This window comes from Pseudorca crassidens, chromosome 3 (assembly GCF_039906515.1).
Source record: "Pseudorca crassidens isolate mPseCra1 chromosome 3, mPseCra1.hap1, whole genome shotgun sequence".
NCBI lineage: Eukaryota > Metazoa > Chordata > Mammalia > Artiodactyla > Delphinidae > Pseudorca > Pseudorca crassidens.
In genome coordinates, this window is record NC_090298.1 from 94600123 (window position 1) to 94622544 (window position 22422).

General features: G+C 42.6%; 1 protein-coding gene across 1 annotated transcript in view; it reads right to left on the minus strand.

The window, feature by feature from the left end:
- The window catches only part of FEM1C (fem-1 homolog C), a 202882-nt gene that overhangs the window by 44618 nt on the left and 135842 nt on the right, over positions 1 to 22422 (minus strand). The window contains exon 5 of the mRNA XM_067731469.1: positions 18235 to 18297. The gene's annotated coding sequence lies outside the window, so the exon portion shown is untranslated. The remainder of the gene's footprint in view (positions 1 to 18234; positions 18298 to 22422) is intronic.

Here is a 22422-nt window from a genome sequence, read left to right on the forward strand (position 1 = left end):
TGTACACGCACACACACATATGCACTAGCCATGGGGCAAGGGCCCAGGGTCCAGCAGGACTGGCAGAAGGTGTGACCAAGAGCAGCAGGGAGGAGAGGTAACCCTAGGCGTGAGTGCAAACCAGAGCACATGGAAGGTGACAAGGGCAGGTCACCAAGCACCAGGGCTGAAGGGCAAGAGTGAGGCCAGAAACTGCAGGTGAGGGAAAAGCTACGATGCCAAGAAGGTCAAGAACTAGAGAGGAATAGCAGATAGGGTAAGAGAAGTGTTCAGGAGATAGGATGGGAACCAAGGAAGGGCGCTGAGGAGTTTGCTCCTATGGCTGTCTAGCTGGGGAAGAGCCTGGCCAGCTCACCCGAGAGCGCCAGACCAAGTGATTGGTGGTGTAGCCCGTGTCTGGGCAAACCACACGTTTTGTTTGTTTGTTTGTTTATTTTTGTCATTGTTGTTGGTTTTTAATTTATTAATTTATTTATTTTTGGCTGCGTTGGGTCTTCGTTGCTATGTGCAGGTTTTCTCTAGTTGCATGGAGCGGGGGCTACTCTTCATTGCAGTGCGCAGGCTTCTCATTGTGGTGGCTTCTCTTGTTGCGCAGCATGTGCTCTAGGCGTGCAGTCTTCAGCAGTTGTGGCATGTGGGCTCAGTAGTTGTGGCTCGCAGGCTCTAGAGCACAGGCTCAGTATTTGTGGCACACAGGCTTAGTTGCTCTGTGGCATGTAGGATCTTCCTGGACTAGGGATCGAACCCATGTCCCCTGCATTGGCAGGCAGATTCTTAACCACTGCGCCACCAGGGAAGTTCCAAACCACACATTTTAAAAGGAACAGCTGCACACTTGGTGTGTTCTTCAAAGCCCCCCCAGACGCCCACTTGAATTCAATCCATTTAACAATTATCCAAGAACAGTCTCCTTGTTTTAAACTGTACACACGGTAGGATCAAGAATTCAGTGAGAGCTTTTCCCTCCTTTTAAAGACGATTAAAACAACTGGAACAAAAACAACAAAAAGACTTTGATATAAGGCCCTTAGAGGTTAAGGATCATGTCTGATTATGGCCATGAACTAATTAGCTGAACAGGGATTTACATTTTCTCTGATGACTTAAGAAGTCCTTCAGGCTACTTTCATTAAGGGGCTGTCAAAATCAGACCAAAACATCAGGCAGCCTGTCACCAGGCCTGGAGACAGCAAAGGGTCTGGAATTCCCAAGCAAAGTATTGCCCATCAACATTTTCCCTCCAGAGGAGTTCTGCCTGTAGCTCCATTTTAGCATGTCTCAGGGAGGGCTTCTCCAACAGGACAACCCCATTGGCTCAGAACCCAGACAAGCAGAAGACTCAAACAACCGGAAGTAGTTCCCTAAGCACGTCCTTTTGCAAAAAAGTACCATCAGTCCAGAATCAGATACTGAGGACATAGTCACGAGGCAGGTTCAGGGCATATGTTGGGCCCAACAGTTTACGTCTTCTAACCTGTCAGACTGCACAGTGATAATGACAGCAATGAGGTCCTCGAAGATCCTAAAGCTCTTGTAAATTGCCAAAGCAAGGGTAAACTCATTTTACTTGCTTCAGTGTCAATGCATTTCGCCGAATTCTAGTTCTTTGAAAGTTGGTAACCTAAGTATAACCATGATAAACAACTCAGTAAGGCAGAGTGATTAATCACAACATACCAGATCCCTATCAGGCCAACTAAAGAGCAGTTTGCCAAATCCAGAAGTACACTACTAAATCACTACTGCCAGAGACACAGATCTTCTTTCCCACTGGAGAATGTTAAGCTCATAGCTAACTCACACTTTAAAAACAAGTATCTTTATATTTCTGGTTTGTAAATTCAGCAGTGTCCCTCTCTGCAACAAACTGTTGTGACTTGAGGCCAAGGAAGAGTAAACCACCCTCTCGTGAAATCTTGCTCCAGTGGACAAAGCTTAAAAGCTTATTACAGAACAGCTGAGGTTTCATGGACTACATCCAAACTCCTTCTATTTAGAAACCTTGCTCAGTTTACCTTGTGCACTGTCAGCCCCCTCATCAGTCACTGCTGGCTAGACACTGGGGGATCCGACAAGTGAGAAGCCTGTGGCTTTGTGTGCTTCCCACGTGCCCACAGACCACAGGCCCTAGGCTCTGCCTGCTGACCCCACTCCCCACCCCCTGGTCCTCAACCCAAGCAACTCACTCCCGGTGTTGCCACCACCCCATAAATACACACCTCCCTCTACTGTCTTGGGTATCTGCTCTCAGGCATCACTGAAGTAGCCATAGCAGTTTATTTCTAGGTAATTCTCCTACACTTTATTCATGTTAAGCTACCTTATTATTTTGAATGCGAATCTGTATTTTAGATATTTTTCAAAAATACATTTCTTTCCTCTTCATTCTTTCACATCTACCCACTACCTATTGCTTCAAAGAATTAGCAGATTAATTAGACCATAGAGTGAGGGTTCGTGGGGATGTGACAAAGGGCAATGTGACAGAGGGCAAAGACCAAATGCCTCACCGTCATCACCACCACCATTATTATTAACTTCCTCCTCCTAAAGAAGAAAAGCTAACACTTTGGTGCCAGGGCCTATGCCAGGCTCTTCAAGGGCATCACCTTACTGAATTCTTATAGTTGTTCCTGGAGGGAACAGCTGTTATAGTCTCCATTGTGTAGATGAGGAAACTGAGGCTTTGATAGATTGACTTGTCCAAGAACACACATCTAGAAAGCATCAGAGTCGGAACAGTCAGACTCCAGGACCTGGGCTCTTAGCTACTAGGCAATACTGCCTCCCATTGTGGCTGGTCAAACTCTTACAAAGACCACTCTAAGGCCCTTAAGAGGGCAGTCCCATATTCAGACAGGAAGCACAGCTAAGGCTTCCTTAATCCAGCTGTAGTGCAGCAGATGATTGAATGGCCGTATGCAAATCAAATTTTTAAAAATCAAATCCTATTCTAAATTCACCGGGGAAGCTTGCTTTATTTCTTCACAAAGAGAAGGAAAATGTGATTATTGCAATACAATTAGTTCCAAATCATCTATCTGGTGAGCTTTAATTTTTATGGATATGACTACCCTAGAGTTGGGTTCAACTGCTGGTCCCTGACCCCCCTTAGCCCCAATTCACTCCCTGCTGACAATGTGTGTAACTTGTAATCCAGACAGAAGAGAGAGAAAACCTACATCCCCAGTGGCCAAAAATTGCTGGCCAGAGGGTAGAGTGGCAGGAATCAGTGTTCCTTTGGGGGGAGAAGGGGGAGGGGGAGAAGGAGATAGCCTGAAACACGCATGAAAGCAGCCTTGCACGATGGCTAATTAATTCCTCAGTTAGCCCACTACATATTGCTCAGCTCCAGCAGCAAAATGAACTCAGCGGTGCCGTGAGTCAGAGACCCTTCATGAAGCTGTTTGAAATCCCCTGAGGAAAACAAGAGAGTCAATAAATATCATCATGTTATGTGTCCATGCTGCTTCTCCTGCAGATGAAATCAGCGGTGTGTAGCTTGAATCTTACCATAATTCCATCAGCACTGTGCTGGATCTGGAAGGCGGGGCCTTCAGCTCCAGAACTGCTGTCAGCAGACACTCCTCATCCACTGGCACCATCAGAGATGCCTCAGCTGCAGAAAGCCACTTTGCCCAAGGTCATGTCCTTCCCAGAGGAAGCCCACAATCAGTCACTGATGGAGGAAGGGTTGTTTACAAAGGCCCAGTCACACTGGCCCAAACTGGGACAACTCTGACAGGCTGTTTCAGATCCAGAGCTCTCCATGGGGTTGACGGAGGCTGTGGACCCGCACGGCCACTCAACTTCTCCCTCTGATCCACCTTCCCTCTCCCACGGGTGTTGATCCCAGGAATGGGATCTAATAAACATCCTTCACACTACACTCCACCTCAGAGTCTACCTACCAAAGAACCCAGCTTGTAACAACATCTACACAAACTATTATAAAACAAAAGTTATTATATTAAGTGGAAGGGCCTTACATTTATTGTCTATAAAATCTTCGAAGCTAGGGCTTCCCTGGTGGTGCAGTGGTTGAGAGTCCGCCTGCCGATGCAGGGGACATGGGTTCGTGCCCCGGTCCGGGAAGATCCCACATGCTGCGGAGCGGCTGGGCCCGTGAGCCATGGCCGCTGAGCCTGCGCGACCGGAGCCTGTGCTCCGCAACGGGAGAGGCCACAACAGTGAGAGGCCCGCGTACCGCGAAAAAAATCTTGGAAGCTAGACTAGAGTTGACTGAGAATTTGTGTTTCCTCTTTTGATGGTGTCAATATTAGCAAGAATGACTGCTTACTATTTTAAATAAGGTACAACTTATTTATCAGCCCATTTTTCTTCTATGGGAAGTTCATCTGTGGATAAAACTATTTGGATCTACTTTACTTTTACTTGGTAGGTGTAAAGATTGCAAAAATGATTACAATTCTTCCCCTTCCCGTACCTGAGCCTTTAGCAACGTGACTGCAACCTTTCCCATCGAAAGGCAGGCTAGCCCTTGAATCCGGAGTACCCCTGTGACTTGCTTTGACTAATAGAATGTGGTGGAAATGATGCTGTGCAGTTCCAAGGCAGTCCCTTGAAGAGGCCTTGAACAATTCTGCTCTCTCTCAGATCCCTATCCAGACACCATGTGAAGAAGCCTAAGTTAGCCAGCTGGAAGGTAAGGAGACCATGTAAAGCAGTGACAAGCTGACCAACCTGGAACCACCCTACAGTTCCCAGCCAACCCAGCAGACTCACGACTGAGCCTTCCCAGACCGGAAGAACTGATCACAAAATTGTTAGCCACACAAACTGCTATTGTTTTAACCCACAACTATGGAGGCAGTTTGCTATGTGGCAAAAGCTATCTGATAAAATAGAGTAGCTAGTGGTTATCTTCAAGATTGATTCTGGAAAATGAACTTTTAGGCATATTGGTCCATTTCCAAAAAACCTGACAACCAACATCACTGTTTTTCTCTCCCATCTCCCTTTGTCCTTCTTCCAAGAAAGGGATTTGAGTCAATGATATTGAGTAGATGGGACGAGATACAGGAAAAATTCTATATGGGTGCAGTTAAGATTTCACTTTACAAATCGCTCAAGAAAAGACTGCATAGTCTAAGAAATGAACTTTCAACCAATTATATAGGAACAGATTTGTGGTTAGGTTGGATGTTTGAGAACCATGATTCTGAAAGTCCCTATGTAGGCTGCTGTCTAATGTTCCTCTGTCCTATGGACAGAAAAGTGGGGAATTGTAACAGACTCCCTTAGAGAACCTTTAGGAACCTGCAGCTTCCCTTGCCTGCTACGGATTACAGCAAGTATAGAAAGAAAGAATATCTCTACTCTTCCAGTAATAGAATAAACAGTCTTAGAGCTTTTTTTAAAAAAAAAAATTATTTCAGAGTTTGACATTGTATTGTTTCTATATCTAGTACAAAAAGTTTGCTGGCGCTGCAGCCATTTCCTAGAAAAACGTCTCGCTGGTCTCTGGCCCAGGTCCTGACATAAACCTGGGTCTCTTTCTGATGCTGTGATCGTCCAGATAAATTTGCACCGAGCAGCTGTTTCCAACTGCTGCCTTGACGCAGAGCGAGGGGTGCACTCCTCTGATACCTGGTGCTCGTGGTGGTTTGCTGAGTCATAGTTAAGACTTCAGAAATCAGACTCTCTTTACCTCAATCTCCAAAGCAAAATTTCCTACAAATTCAATGTTAGTTCATATAGGAACTTTAAATCTCTGAAAAGCCCTTCACTTTCTGATACTCTTTATTTCTCCAACCTTAACACTTAGGATGCATCTACATTAATGCAGCCACTTCCTGCTACCAGCAGCCAGAAGAAGAAGCTAAAAGAGATAGAGCGTTTACATGCCTGGGAGGTGGTAGCCACCTGTTGACTCACCGTGTGGGCACTCAGGACCTTCCGCGTGGGCAGCTGGCCCTGGGCAGATGTACGTGATTAGTGTGTATGCGCTAGCAAGGTACCCAGAAGGTCCTATGAGCAGGTCCCATTAAATCTTCCTAAATTAGGGCCCTGACCTCTCAATAACCTCTTTATATTTGTATGAGTCCAGCTGCATAGTCACACTGTCATTTTTATGACAGGGTTTTTGCTTAGAGAAAGATAAGGACATGAATGACAGTGGCCTCACATTCATCAGCAGCTAGAATGTTAGGAAGAACTGAAACGTGTGGTTTCTCTTCCTAACAAACTCCCTTTAGGTATTTTCTACCCCACTCGGTCCATGCACATACACTCATTCACAAATACAGGGCTGTCGGTGTTGGCGGGGGGGTGGGGGGTGGGGAGCGCTGCGGACATGGGTGTGGGTACATTCGTGTGACATAGTCTCCCTCCTTTCCTTTACAGGGAGGTAAAATCTGATCAAGATGAACATCTAGTGTGGTCTTCAAGGAGAAAGCTTCAGGATAGCCCAAGGCATGTGGGCGTGTTTGTGTCTGTGTATAAGGTGGAAGGGGAACCCTGTCAGCTTTACCTGTGGGCTAAGGTGACAATGGAGAACGAAGACATGCATCCTCCTAACTCCTCTGAAACAGTTCCTCATGGGACCCCTCCAGCTAATGAATGTGCAAGTATCTAGTGAGCTCGTAAGACCACGTCTGTTAATTAAAGAACTGCTAACAATGTCAGGGGACACTTCATAATCATGTTATGCATTTCTGAGCTTTGTTTGTTACATGTTTTAAAGTAAAACATAAAGTTTCTACAATTATAACTTTTAAACAGATGTTCAGTATTTTGAAGCTAATAAAGGCTGGACAAGTGCTTATAAGAATTCTATGCATTTCTAGGTGTCTTACAGCAGGAAAATAATCCTGTGCAGTTGGAGCATGTAGGTCCTTAAACAAAGGTTTTAAGTTTTAAGAAGTGTAAAAAAACAGATGAACTATATGTAAGAACTGTTTATGAAAGATTAAACGTCAAAGAGAGCATGAAACAAAACTACACAAATGAAGAGAGAAAAGGAAGATGAATTCAGTAAGAAGAATGCAAAAATAAGAGTTCAGTAGAAAGGATGGTTAAAAACGTGTAGAATAAATATAAGACTTATGAAAACAATCTTGGGCTGAAATTAAAAAGAGAAACCCAAGAGTAAGTAAACAGGAGTACTGCAAAGTAAGGCTTTGGGGACAAGAGTTAAATACAATAATATTTTATTAGTAAACACTAACGTTTTCTCAAAGAGCATATGTAATTCTGGGAAGAGCTATACTGAATGCACAGAATTCTCAAGGTGTCTAGTCACCTGTGTAAGCATATCTGTTGTAGCAGCAGCTGCTGGGGTCACCATCTTTGACTGGCTTAGTCACTGGCCCGTCAGGAACCTCAGTACAGAGGGCCTAGTCACTGCTTAATTGGCTATGGCTGTGTTTAAACACTTTGTTCTCATGTTGTTACAATAACAAAAATAATAGCAACTGTTTAAATATATTTTTCATACCTAAGCTTTATTGAGAGCTTACTATTCTCTAGGCCCTGTTCCAACCTCTTCACATGTAATATGGCATTGATCCTACTAGAACTATATTATCCTAATCTACAAACAAGGGATCTGAGACAGAGTTACTAGTCTCAAACTCAGATTAGCCTTTACCACTCTTCAAATGTCAGAGCTAAATTTATGGAGTAACATGAAGCGTAAAACTGCACCAAAGGCCTGGGATGCTCAATGCCAGAGCTTTGCGGCTTGTTCCCGAACCACACTGGGCCATGCAGCACTGCAGTTTTCTACATCCATCTCCACTATTTCCAAAGGGAGCCTGTGAGGTGCCTCACAATCACCTGAGCCCTGGACATAGAGCTGGAGTCGCACAGGTTTATGGCCAACAGTAGGCACTATCTTTAATCCAAGCTAGCTAAGGAACTGAATGACCTTGTTTACTGAAACATCTCATTAACTGCGCAAAGCAGTACAATGGCTAAGAACAAAAGAGGGGCTGCTGTAGAGTCGGGCCTAGGTTCAAATCTAAGTCTACCACTTACAAGTAAGATTATGGGCAAGTCATTTACCATCTTTAAGCTTCTGTTTCCTCCTACACTGCAAAAAGATAAACAGAATTAGGTTTTACCTGCAGTATGAAGAATTTAAGTGCAAAATCCATAGACTCAGGTTTCCTAGAGTCAGCATTTCTAACACCTAGAAGGGTTTGCCAGGAAGGTTATAGAATTCCCTTTTCCATGAACCTTCAAAACTGTGACACAGCCTCATGAGTCAGAGGAGTTTCAATGAGACCTTCCCCCCTTCGGAGGGCAGTACTGGTGGTCTGTGAAGAAGCCACAGGTGGTCCCTCTGGTCTCTTCATATCAGTATTAATGATAGTCTTTTGCTTTTAACCTAGTTGCTTGACAAAAGATAATTTTTACCTAATGTAATCACCGTCTCGTTTGCCCACATTCCAAGCTTTATTAAAATAGATTAGAAAATGAAGATATTTCTGTTTGAAAATTATCAGCCACGTCTGTTTCAAGATAGCAGAGAGCCCCCAGTCAAACTTAAGATGTGTCTGACACTCTTTATCAGTGAGCCAAAATGTATCAAAGCCAATTACTTCCAAGCATCAATGAAATAAGTAAGCAGAGAGACAGATGTAAAATGAGGAATGGTTACATTAAACAAAGAACTTAATCATCTTTTGTGCCTGAGCATTAAATTTGATTAACTTACGTCTAGTCTGTTTTTTGTGCTAGGCAGAAAATAGAGAGAAAGATGGGTAAACAAACATAGAATGTACAATCATGGGTTTTAGGCACCTGTGATGAGAGAGTCTGCCTGAGTGAATGAATGAGTTAGGCAACTGCCAGTTCCACTTGGAGACATCGCTAGAGAAAGTCAGCTCAGTGTTTCTGCTCCAGGGCACACCAGACCCAGGAAAGAGTTGCCTAACAGTACAGAAGTAGATACAGATTCATTTCATCTATGGCGAGGGCCCACCACACGACCTCCGGAACATGTCACACTACCTGAAACTGCCTGTAACGGAGGAACGTTCCATACGAGCAAGTGAGCAACTCTGAAAATTCATTCCATTATTCCACAATGATCGTGTCCTACACATGCAAGTCTTGGGCCGTGCTGGGGATACGATGGTGAACAAGACCTAATCCTTGCTCTCAGGACACTTAAGGTTAAAAAACACAATTACAGAAGAAGTCACAATCAAGTATAATGAGAATCATGATAGGGGAAGTAGAAGAGGGGTATGATAGGAACCCTAACGTAGTCTAGGGGTCTTGCTAAAAAGAAATAAAGCCAGACACCAGTTAAAGGTAGTAAAGGCAGATTTTATTCAGTAACTACTGCAGTAGGGGAAAGAGACTTCAGTAAAAAAACTGAGCTCAATTCCAAAGCCAATATAGACAGATAGGGGTTCACAGCCAACAAGCAGAGTGAGGGGGGTCAGTGGATGGAAAATTACTAAGAGGACACTTCAAGGGTTAGGGATTCTTGCTAAATTGGCCTAACAGGAGTTTTGCTAAAGGCAGGCCAGGGACTTAGACATCAAGGGTGGGGGATGAGGAACTCGATGAGATATCAAAGGTGGTCAGACATCAAGGAAGGGGGGATTCTCACTAATCTGTCTTAGCAGGATTCTTGCGAAAACTGGCCTCAGCAGGCTAAGGACAGGGCCCAAGGACAAGGTCTAGTCAAAAAAAGGGCTCAGAGGAGGCTGTCTAAAGTTTGGTCAAGAAGAAAGTCTTTGTCAGAGTTCTTGTTGCACAGAAAGGAGTATTTCAGCTACAAACTGAAAGCTCACTAAAGTTGGATTAGGGCATATCCTTGGAAGAGAGAAGAGCATGTGTGAAGGCCTCAGAGTTCGGGGAGCACAATGCATTTGGGAAAGTGAAAGAAACTGGTTATGACTGGTCAATAAAGTTTGAGGCAAAGAGGGTAGGAAGTGAGACTAGAGGCATAAGCAACAAAGAGCTTTGGGGGTTTTGTAAATCTTGTTAGAAGCTCAGATTTTGTCCTACGGCCAATGGGGAAGACTGAGCTGGGGGAGTAATATGACTTGATTTCTCTAGCCTGCAGAGTGGAAGGAAGAGAGACTGGAGGGGGCAAGACTGGGGGCAGGGAGTCCAGCTGAGCACGTGCTGCAGTAATTTGGGTGTGAGTTAATATAACTTGGATGAGAGTGGTGGCATGGAGCTAGAGAGAAATAGAAGAATTAAGTTCTTTAGGAAATAAGAATAATAGGACTTCGGGCATGAGTTAATGGGAGAGAGAAAGGTAGGAGTCAAGAACAACTCCCAGGTTTCTGACTTTGGCAAGTGGATGGCTACTGAAGTTAGGAACGCTGGTGGAAGAACAGCTTGTGGGAAAAGGTTAGTTTGAAACATATCGAGTTTGAGTCATAAGACATTTGAGTTTGGAGCTCAGGTGTTGAAACCCTACTACCTTCAGTCCTATAGTGCCTTGCACTGTCTCTAGAGGGCTGATGGGGCCAATCTCACTGATTATCAGGTACTTGGTCTGAAGACTCACCTACACTGGGGAAGGTAGGAAGGTGGGAAGTCAGGAGACAGATGTTAGAGAAAGGGGTAGCCAGATAGAAAGAATAAGGAGAGGGACAGCCAGTAGAAAGAGAATGTAGGAAACATCAAAAAGGGTAATTAGCTCCTGTTTTCCCTCTCACCATTCTGGAAGCCACCTCAGCCCTGGCCCAGCTTCTAAGACCAAGGTTAGGAGGTATCTTTCACCTTCCACAAATTCACACACCATGGGGAGGATTAACAGTCTGCAGGAAACTTTTCCACCAATAATCCAATTTATAAAGTGATTTGGAGACAAATTACTGGTTAAGATTAAGATGCCTTCCCATATGCCTGCTTCAACCTGGATAGACCTCAGAAACATAAAGCTGAATGAAGAAAGCAAGTTGCACAATGAAACATAAATACGGAAAATCCTTTTATGGATACACACATATATGTAAAAACATGGTTAATTGTTACCTGAAGGGAAGGAGGAAGAAGAATGGGCTAACGAAGAAATACAAAGGAGACTTCAACCATATCTGTAACAATTTTTTTAAATCTATTTAAAATAAAGATCTGAAGCATATTTGGCAAAATGTTAACATTTGCTGAATCTGGGAGTCTGGCATACATATTTATTAAAATATCTCATTAAAATAGCTGTATGAAATCTTTCTTATGCAAGAATTCCAAATAATATAGGTAGATACTCTCCCTCCAGGAGGTAGAGCCTAACCCCATCCTTCCCAAGGGTAGGCTAGACTCAGTTCCTAAGGCTAGACATAGTAGGGGAAGGGATAAGTAATGACTGTACAGTGGAGAAACCTGGCAGACACTACCTTGGCCAAGCAAAAAGGTTTAGTATCACCAGAGATGTCAGGTGGTATCATGTACCCCTGATATCAGGTGACAAGAAGAGCACTTTAACTCTTTGGTATCCTTTCCAGAAACTTATAATCATGTGAAAAACAAAAGACAAACCCATTCTATGGGATACCTTGCCAAGTACTCTCAAGACTGTCAAAGTCACAAAAAACAAGGAAAGATGAGGAAACTGTCGCAGACAAGAGGAGACTGAGGAGATATGACAATTAAATGTAATGTGGTTGCCTGAACTGGAATCTGGAAGAGAAAGAGGACATTAATCCAAAAGGTGGTGAAATTCAAATAAAGTCTGGAGTTTAGTTAATACAATGTACCAAGGTTGGTTTCTCAGTTGCAACAAATGTATGGTGGTTATGTAAGATGTTAACAACAGGGGAAACTGGAGGATGAGGCATAGTAAAACTCTGTACTACTTAACGCAACTTTTCTGTAAATCTAACATTATTCCACCAAAAAAAGTTTATTTTTTTAAAGAATGACTGTATGTCATCAAGAACCCTCCAACTCAAAATGAAGCCAATGAGGGCTTCCCTGGTGGCACAGTGGTTGAGAGTCCGCCTGCCGATGCAGGGAACATGGGTTCGAGCCCCGGTCCGGGAGGATCCCACATGCCGCGAAGCGGCTGGGCCCGTGAGCCATGGCCGCTGAGCCTGTGCGTCCGGAGCCTGTGCTCCACAGCAGGAGAGGCCACAACAGTGAGAGGCCTCCGTACAGGAAAAAAAAAAAAAAAAAATGAAGCCAATGAGAAATCACCTGTACCTTTGGGAGTCGCAGCACATTATGAAAGTACAGTGGTACCTTATTTCCCAACCCAAATCAAGAAGGGAGTGCACCATGGGGGTCAATTTTTCAGAAAACTGAAACTAACCCTTCAATCACAAAAAATATTACTTTCAGCAATTTTTTTTGATGGCAAGCCTTCAAAAGTAGATGATAAAGTTCCCTGCCCTCTGAGCAGAGAACAGTAAGTGTAACTGAATCCTTTCTGGGTTAATCAGGGTCACCGGTGTGAACGTCTGTTATTACATCATACCAAGCTTTCAGTTTTCTTTACTGAGTCATGGAATTGGAAATGCAGAGGCCATCTCTCCACACCTAAGAAATGACTAAGGAGAGGCCAAAAATGATGGATGTGGATTAAGAATGTGCCAGGTGTTTGCGTAACCACAGGTGAGCCAGCACGGAGTAGAAAGCATCTTCCACCCTCTTAAATAAGCAATTTAGCTGGAGAGCAGCTGATTTCCCCTTTCTGTGCCTTTTCATGGTTTGTAACACAATTTCTGTAGTTTGCTGAATGCAAAGCGTATCCTCTGGACAACTGAAGACCCCAATAATCCTTATTTATCTCATGCCAGGCCTGGGAGGCAGGTGAAGGGGCGGTAAACTCATTGATATTTTCAGGAGGGAGTTTAAATTGTGACCCTTTCCAGCTCTACTTAGGGAATATCTTCTTTATGATGTATACCATGGAGAATTATTTGGCTTCTATTACATGTAGGAGTGTCTAATAAAACCAAAGAAAGCAGTATGACATGAGTCTTGGTGACAGGTCGCCAGAGAAGCAGAGGAGGGGGATTAAAATCCTGACTTCCCACCAAGTCTTTTCTGTTATCCTCTTTCAGGGATGTACACCTGCCTGGGCTTTCTCCGTGGAAAGACCATGTCTCCCTGGAGCCCAACCATGGCCCACCTGCACCGCCCAGTCAAGAGATGGGCCCCTCCTCTGGAAAATGGATTTCACCCAGCTCTCTGTGCCAGCTTGTCATTCAGTCAACCCCCGAACCTTTCCTTACTCTTACACGAAGACAGGATTGCCAGTGCCTTCCTAGGGTATCCTTCCCTTGAATGACTTCTGCAACTAGAATGTAAACCCCTCAAGTACTGCAGGCTCTATTTCCTGCCTAAATCACCTTGTTCAACATCAGATTAGCTGAGTGCTTATGCAATAAATCTCTCCAAGTAACCAGATGAGGCACCAGGTGACAAGTGCCACGAAGAGGAGATATATAAAGAGCAATGGGAGTGTTCAAGAAGCTTCCTATGCAATGTCCACTTTGACACTTCTTTGTTGGAGACAGGATTCGAGCTTCTGTCAGCATCACAGATATAAATAAGCTAGGCTGAGGCCAGAGGTTTGGACCTGAAACTGTCAGCTAACTAATCTTAAACAAAAGATATCTTAATGTCCATACTCTGTCTCCCTGGCTCTAGGAAAGTATGCAAAGATCTGTACTCATTTAGGGCAGAGTTTCTCCCCTTCAGTACTATTCACGTTTGGGGCCTGATAATCCTTCGTTGTGGAGGGCTGTCCTGTGCAATGTAGGAAGTGTAGCTGCTAGAGTTAGCGAATTTAAACACAGCGTTCCCAGTTAAATTTGAATTTCAGATAACCAGCAAGTTTTTTTTAGTATATGTACATCCCACGCAATATTAATAGCATCTCTGGCCTCTATCCATCAGAGACCAGCGGCATTACCACCGTCCATCCCCAAGTTGTGACAACCTAAAATATTACCAGACATTGTTAAATGTCCCTTGGGGGGCAAAGCTGTCCCTGCTTGAGAACCACTAATTCAGGGTAACACATCAGAAGGCTACAGATCTGAACGTCTCTATCTTAGCTCCCAGAAATACTGTGTCTGGTAAAGTATCAGTGAATGAATTAGCCATGTGAGACATTCCTCAGCACGACTTACTGAAGTACTCATTTTGAAAACGTTACTTATTCTGCTTTTTAATGTCCCTTTGAGATCAGCTCCCTTTAGGTTTTCTTGTCAGATAGACTCTTGGCTCTCTTTCAGAATTAGCAGGCTCATTTTGATCAGATAATGTAGATTATGAAAACTACCATCTTTCCCTTTTTCCTTAACTGCTAGAAAGCTTAGAGGTAAATGTAATGCTTAGTTGCAGAAACCATCAAAGCTCATGTGGCTAAATATTTTCTTTTTTAAAACAAACATCTGCATAGCGGCTTTTATATGCCACGTATATTTTAAATGCTCTACGAATACTACCTTCTTGAAATCATTCTTTCACTATAACAACCTTATGGATAAATACTATTATTATCCTCTCTTTGCAGGTAATAAACTGAGGTCATTTCTTTTTCATATTTCTATGAATTATTTCCTCCTCCTCCTCATCCTTATTTTATAAGCCCCTTCAGATTCTGTTTAAAAGTCAATGGGGCAGAAGTTATTGTACCACACACCTCCACCACCGCAGGTCCTCTCAGCCTCCCGTCTCTTGTTCCAAATACCACCATGGCTACCAGTTCCAACTACTTGCAGGTACACTTCTCAGAGCCCAGCCTCGTGCCCAGGCCACACCTCTCTCATCTCTCATCCTGGGCCTCCCTGTTCACACTGAGATGTGGGACACAAGGGATCTTGCCCCAGAGCCCAGAACTGTACAACCCATAATTGCAGAGGAATAAACCCCTTGTGGTCAAGGTGTTGCCAAACAGGAGCCGGAAACTGGTAGATAAATTCATTCTCTTTTTTTTCACTCCAGAAAGACTGAGATGCAGCTTTTCAGAGGCTGCTTCTTTAAGACAGAGCAACCAGGAGCACTGGGTGGCGACCAGCTCAGTTACGCCTGCTCCAATTTCTCTCCCTCCTTCCCTGCCTCACTCCTGTGTCTCTCAGGTCTCTGGCTTCTACTCCTTGGCATTGTACCTCCTAACAAGCAGCAGCAACATGTCATTGTCTGGCTCTGCTTTCTAAGGAATCAGATTAAGACAAGTATACATAATTATAAACAAAATCACACTGAATGGACGTTTACCTAGTTATTTCCATTAACTTCACTCACTAATATTTCTTGTGGTCCAGTTGGAATACAATCGTGGAACAACTATCCCTAGCAGGACTTTAAGGGCCTACGCCATCATCTTTACAGCTGAGGATACCAAGACCCAGAGAGGGAAGGGGATTGTTCAAGATCACATTCCCTGTTACTGGCGTGTGAATACAGTACAAACATTTATTTAGTGCCCACGGTGTCAAATTTCCATATAAATGATTGTACTCTGTGCTCGAACATTCGGTAATTAGTATTATTGTCCTCACTGTATGCACAAGAAACAGAGGGCCAGAAAAAGTGAAATGAAATGTTTAAGGTCACAACTTTAGCAAATGGAAGAATCAGGTTTACATCAAGCCTCCAAACTCCACATATCTAGTTCTTTCCCCAACTGTTTCCCAGAGGTAGGGATGTAGGCCCTGGCTGTCCTGGGAACTGGGTGGAAAACCATGATGGACCTTGCAGGAAAACAGGCTTTCAACTCAAGTCCGAGCCCTGCCACTTAATAGCTTTGTGACCTTAAGTTACTTCATTTTTCTGAGCCTTGATTTTTAATTCCGAAAATGGAGATCCTAACATCTACTCAGAGTGTGGCTATGAAGAGGAAATGAGATAACATATGTAAATCTCCCACCGCAGTGCCTGTACACAGTAAGTGCTTAATAAATGTTGGCCAGTATCAGTTCTGTGGAATCAAAGATGGCTCCCAAACACAATATTAGCTTCTCTTTTGTAAGTGCTTATTAAGTGTCACACATGGTGCTAAGCATTTCCTATAGAAGAAGGAATCACTTCTAACCATCCCAGCCTCAGAGAGGGAAGGAATCGATGAAGGGGAGTGTCTATTAGTCAGTCAAGTTTGCCCTCATTGAACTTTGCCCTATCTGTGTAACAGTTTTAAAACAAATTTATAGCTTAGTTTTGTCCTAAGCAAGAACACTGTGAAGTATTAGGTTGGATGTGCTAGCTATATTTTTCTTATGCACATTAAAACATACATACTCTTTGTTATAATTTAAAAGTGTTATTATTTAACATACTCAAGAAAAAATATGAGATAGAACAAGATTAGCAAAAGGTTGATCACTGTTGAAACTAGAGTACATGGGGCTATACCACTACCTCTCTAATTTTAGGTATCTGTGAAATTTTCGTAATAAAATAGTTTTAAAAATAAAATAAAACACAATTATCAAACCTGGAGGTGGGGGAGGGGAATATTCTTTCACAGAGACCTAAACTTATCTCACATTCTCCAGAGAAGCAACTGTCACACCTTGGGAAACACTGGTCCATAATACCCGTGAGAAGGTCATGGCACAGGGACAGACACTCAACCTTCTTTCTATCTCATAGGCTGCATCCTCTGTCCTTAGAACAACTGGTCACACAGATAAACGCCTGATTAAAGTTTGCTGAGTCAACGAATGAATGATTAGTACTATAAAAACTGGCATAATCTGATGAGCCCCTGCTGTTTTTCTTTTACTGCTATGCCATTTGGATTCCATTACTGTGAAAAATACCCAGAAAGTTTCCATAAACTTCCACAGTCACATCTGGTTGGCACTGGATGCGTTTTGCTAAATGAGATCAAATGTATTGTCTGATATTACTTGGCTACTACTAGTTTATATGTATTTGGTCAAAGAACCTCTTACCAGATGCTATTAAGAGTAAGTTTTAAAACCCTTTGTCACTTACCAGCAGGCCAACACCGACTGTGTCTGCTCTAAGCTGCTCTGGGACACATCCTCTCCCACTCACACCTATAGCCAAGTGAACCCTACCACACTTCACAGATACTCCTCTGAAATATTCTGTGATCAGAGTCTGGTACCAAATTAGATATCTCAGTTAAAGGCTGAACATACTAGAAGGCTAAATCTATCTAGTAGGATAGAAAGGCCTTGGCAGGATCACTTTTTATATATATAATTAGTTATCCTAAAAGACAGTCATAGTGTGCTGTTTTATTATGCAAAGCAGTTAGTATTATGCAAAATACTGTTTCAAGTTATAACATGATTTTTTTTTCCTTTGCTGGAAGATATGAGCTAAATTTCTATTAAATATCCATATACCTTTTGAAACACCTTATGTATTCAGTGTAACTCTTTTGAATATAGCAACAATAAAAGAGATTATATGACTAACTTAAATATCTAAAATAGCAAAAACTATTTTTTCTTTAAGTCTGAGAAATTAGAGCAGCAGTTCTACTTTGCTACCATAAAATAAAAATACAGAAATTAGGTTTCCAATCCCAAAATCTTTTTTCTGGAAATAGCTTCCTCTCTTGCTCATAGAATGAGAACAAGCCATCACATCATTTTTATGGATTTTTTCGGAAATGAAGTGGCTCAAGAATGGTTAGAGGGACTTCCCTGGTGGAGCTGTGGTTAAGAATCTGCCTGCCAACGCAGGGGACACGGGTTGGAGCCCTGGTCCGGGAAGACCCCACATGCCGCGGAGCAGCTAAGCCCATGTGGCACAACTACTAAGCCTGCACTCTAGAGCCCGCAAGCCACAACTACTGAGCCCACGGGCCACAATTTCTGAAGCCTGCGTGCCTAGAGCCCGTGCTCCGCAACGAGAAGCCACTGCAATGAGAAACCTGCACACCGCAATGAAGAGTAGCCCCCGCTCGCCGCAACTAGAGAAAAGCCCGCATGCAGCAACGAAGACCCAACGCAGCCAAAAATAAATAAATAAATAAATATTTATTTATTTTTAAAAAATGGTTAGAGAAGGAAGCGGATGCAAAGTTGGTGGCTCAGCAGCCTCTAATTAGAGTAGCGCCATATGATGCACAGTCTGATACTGTATTAAGCCAGTGCACTTGGACCATCTGAGACAAAGCTGAGGATCTGTTTCACATCTTATTGAGTAAACCAAACCCTAAGTATTTTTCCAGGGAAGTGATTAGAAGGTAATTGTCACTTTAAAAATTCTACATGGAAATAAACTGCAAATGGTCCATAAACAAATGAAAAGATGCTCAATCTCACTTATATTGAAGAAATTAAAATTAAAATAGTACTTTCTCACCTCTTTGTTGGTCTATTGACATAGCCTTCTAACTGCTCTCCTTCTTGAAGATGGAACAATCATCTAAAAACAAAAATCAAGTCATGTCCTTCCACTGCTTGAAACCCAGCTTTCCAGTTCACTTAATAGTTATATTTAAACATAAATTACATCTTTCTTTAACCTAAATTGTATCATTCTGCAACTTTTTGCATTTACAATGTCTTAGAAATCTTTTCATGTTAACAGAGACCTGTCTTTTTAGCTGCTGCATTAATATTCCATAGTATGGCTTAAGGTTCACTTAGCTATTCTCGAATTAATGAACAGATAAATTGTTAATAGTTTTTTGCTGTTATAAATAAGGCTGAAATGAACATCCTATACCCTTCTTGTCACTTGAGAGTGCTTTTCCAAGGAAGATACTGAGAAGGAATTTTTTTAAAAAATGGCCACTGCCAAGTTGCCTTCCAAACCAGCTGTGGGGGCACCCCACCAGCAGGAGTGTGAGAGACCTACTTACACCTTTGCCAACATTTGCTTCTAGATGTTCTGAACTGTTCCGCTGTCTAGTTCCGTGACTTGTATCATTCTTTAATTCCAGAAATTCTTGTCTTTAATAATCTCTTTAAGTACTGTATCCCTCCCTCCTCTCCTTTTCCTCCTGTGAAAGGTGGAACTTTTGAATCTACACGTTGTTTCTTCATTTTCCTTTCATACCTCCCATCTCTTCCGCCCTTCACACTGCATTGTGGGAGAATTCCTTGACTCAGTCTTACAACTCACGCATACGCTCTTCTTCCGTAGCGTCCGTCCGTTTCCACGTGGGTTACGCCCTCTCGCCCTCTGCGCTTCTTCGTGGCTCCACCCCCGACGTCAGGCCGCCGAGACTGGGAGCGAGCGCGCAGGCGCAGCTGGCTTCCAACCAGAAGCCCAGTTGATGGCTTGGCCCTGGCCTCACTCAGCAGCCATGGGAGCGTCAAGGCAGTTGCAGCGCGCTCCATGATCATGGGCACCCCGGGCTCCAGCAAGAGCACCCTGGCGCTGCGCATCATCAAACACTTCCAGCTGAAGAAGTTCTCCAGTGGGGACGTGCTCCGAGACAACATGCTGAGGGACACAGAAATTGGTGTGCTGGCCAAGGGGAATGTCCCAGGGGAAGCTCATCCCAGACGACCTCATGACTCGGCTGATCCTCCAGGAGCTGAAAAATTTCACCCAGTATAACTGGCTGTTGTGTGGTTTCCCCAAGACACTCACACAGGCTGAAGCCCTGGATAGAGTTTATCAGGTACACCTGGTGATGAACCTGAACGTGCCCTTTGAGATCATCCGGCAACGCCTCACGGCTCGCTGGATTCATCCAGCCAGTGGCCGCGGCTACAACCTCGAATTTAACCCTCCCAAAGCAGTCGACGTGGATGATGTGACTGGAGAGCCTCTCATTCAGCGTGTGGATGATAAACCAGAATCACTTATCAAGAGAATGAAGGTTTACTAAGACCAAACAAAACTGGTCCTGGAATATTACGAGAAAAAGGGAGTGTTGGAAACATTTTCTGGAACAGAAACCAATCAGATCTGGGCCTGTATGCATGGTTTCCTGCAAACAAAAGTCCCACAGAGACCCCAAAAAACTCAATTACCCCACGAGGAAAAATCCTTGTGATTAGCAAGATGAGCAGAACTCTTCCTTTCTTCACATGGAGTTAGTTCCTTGTTCTAAGACCCCACCATGAATGAATTCTTTGAAAATATTATTTTCACTTCTGTGGATTTTATTCGGGATACTAAGGATATGACAAATGAGTCTGATAGTAAGATTTGTCTTTTGGGGACTTCCCTGGTGGCGCAGTGGTTAAGAATCCGCCTGCCAATACAGGGGACACGGGTTCGAGCCCTGGTCTGGGAAGATCCCACATGCCATGGAGTAACTAAGCCCATGCGCCACAACTACTGAGCCCAAGTGCCACAATGACTGAAGCCCACGGGCCTAGAGCCTGTGCTCTGCAACAAGAGAAGGCACTACAAGAAGAAGCCTACACACCTCAACAAAGAGTAGCCCCCGCCTTTGCAACTAGAGAAAGCCTGCACGCAGCAATGAAGACCCAACACAGCCAAAAATAATTAATTTAAAAAAAGATTTTTTTTTGAAATTGTCTAGTGTGTTTTATCCAGCTGTCTTCTATGAGTGTGCAATTCAGAAACATTAAAAATGTCTAAACTTTAAAAAATTCTTATAGACCAAAAGTACAAGAGCAACTGGTAGTAATCTAACTTGTGTTCAGTAAGAATAAGTGATTGGTAAGGTTTCATATTTTTCTGGAAAAGTAAAAAATTAACATTATACTAATTTGCAGAAAGTATTTCATCAGAAGCTTTTGTGTAGCCAGATACCAAAAAAGACATTTCTAGCACAGGGGATGTGGTTTTGTGAGATGCTACCTCTATAAAATTCCAGATAAAAATAACTGGATTTACCAATCCACTGCAGAATGCGAGTTTACTGATGTCTTTAAGAAACCTATAAGGAGGCCGTATGAGCTATATTACTTTTGTTGTTAAACATACCTTCAGTTTACTCAGAATTTTCAATTTGCTATAAAAAAAATTTAGGAAAATATTACTTCGATATGATTTTTTTTCCTTTGAAAAAAAGGAAAAAGTGCTCACTGAGGGATATAATATGTTAGAAACTGACATTGTAAGTTCTTGTACAAGCACCAAAATTGAATGCATTTTCTTTAATGGAAAATGTAATTGACATCTTATGTTTTCAGATGTTACTCAAGTTAAGAAACGTGTTTTAGGGGACTTCCCTGGCGGCACAATGGTTAACACTGTGCGCTTCCCCTGCTGGGGGCATTGGTTCAATCCCTGGTTGGGGAACTAAGATCCCACATCCCACATCCCATGCAGCCAAAAAAAAAGTGTTTTAGGATCTACTTGACAGTTCTCTTTTTGATCTCTATGCCTTGGTGAGTAACAAAGTATTTTAAAAAGAAGAATGAATAGAAGAAACTTATGATACTGCATAAAATAAAATACTGTATCATTAGGAAATAGAAATAGATCAAGCATGCCTGGTGCGAAATTTCCTTGACAGAAATAACCATCATAATTAGAAAACAGATGTGCCAATAGAAAGGCTTTATATGACAGGACCGGGAAAGTAACTGAATTTGCTGAAGGTAGAGTTCTTTATTCCTGATCAAAGAAGTTGATACCTGCTGGCGTTCGCTGACATCCTATCTTAAGGGGAAAAAATCTTGCCAGTGTGTGTAATCTGAGAATGAGTGCTTATGTACTGTGCCCTGGAGTAGTGGGGCAGTATGAGAAATGGAGGAGAAACCAGACTATATCTTAAATGGTATATTTATTTTTATTTTAGTTGGTGCTAAATCAAATGAAACAAGTCCTTGTACAAGCTACCACTAACTGCCTTTGAAAAATTCAGCCCATCTTACTCCAGGCACTTCAAATACAAATACCAGCAAGTGTTTCTTACGTATTTGAGGGGAAAACTTATTTTTCTTTCTTTTGATTTTATTTTTCATTCATTGTCAATTTTTCAATATGGACCAAGCCTTTTAAAAAGAATTACAGCAAACATTTCATTCTTTAAAATACTTTCTATAATGTCTTATTTGAATATTGTTATATGCTTTCCAAAAAGTAAACTACTAAACTTACGAACTATCACTAGTCACTAGGTTATAAGACATCATCAGTCTTTAATAAAATTAAATTTCAGGAAAAATATCAGTTTCATCTGCTTATTCAGTTTTTTATTATAAGGACCAAATTTTAATCTCCATGACCTCCAGTTGATTTATTTGCGACTGCTCTATCCTCACACATCTATCAGAAAAATCAACTTATCCTTATTCTTAATTCCTGCTTTGCTTGCTCTATCATTTATCTTGCTTGGGCGTTGTTAGTTCATCCATCTTGTTGAATTTGTAATCTTTTGTAGCGCTGGTCTTCTTCATATGTGTGGTGATCTTGTCTCTGTAATCTATATGGTTGAGATTCTCCATTAAATTGCATTGTCTGTCAATGAGTAGTCAACTTCTTGGGGAGATTGCTGTTCTAAATTGTCCTCTGGCCTTTTCTCAGGGACAGTGAAGAAGGAAAAGCCACTGGGTAAGATTTCTCTGGGGTGTTCAGGTCTGGTGCCCAATTCCCCTCCTCATGACACAGAGCCAT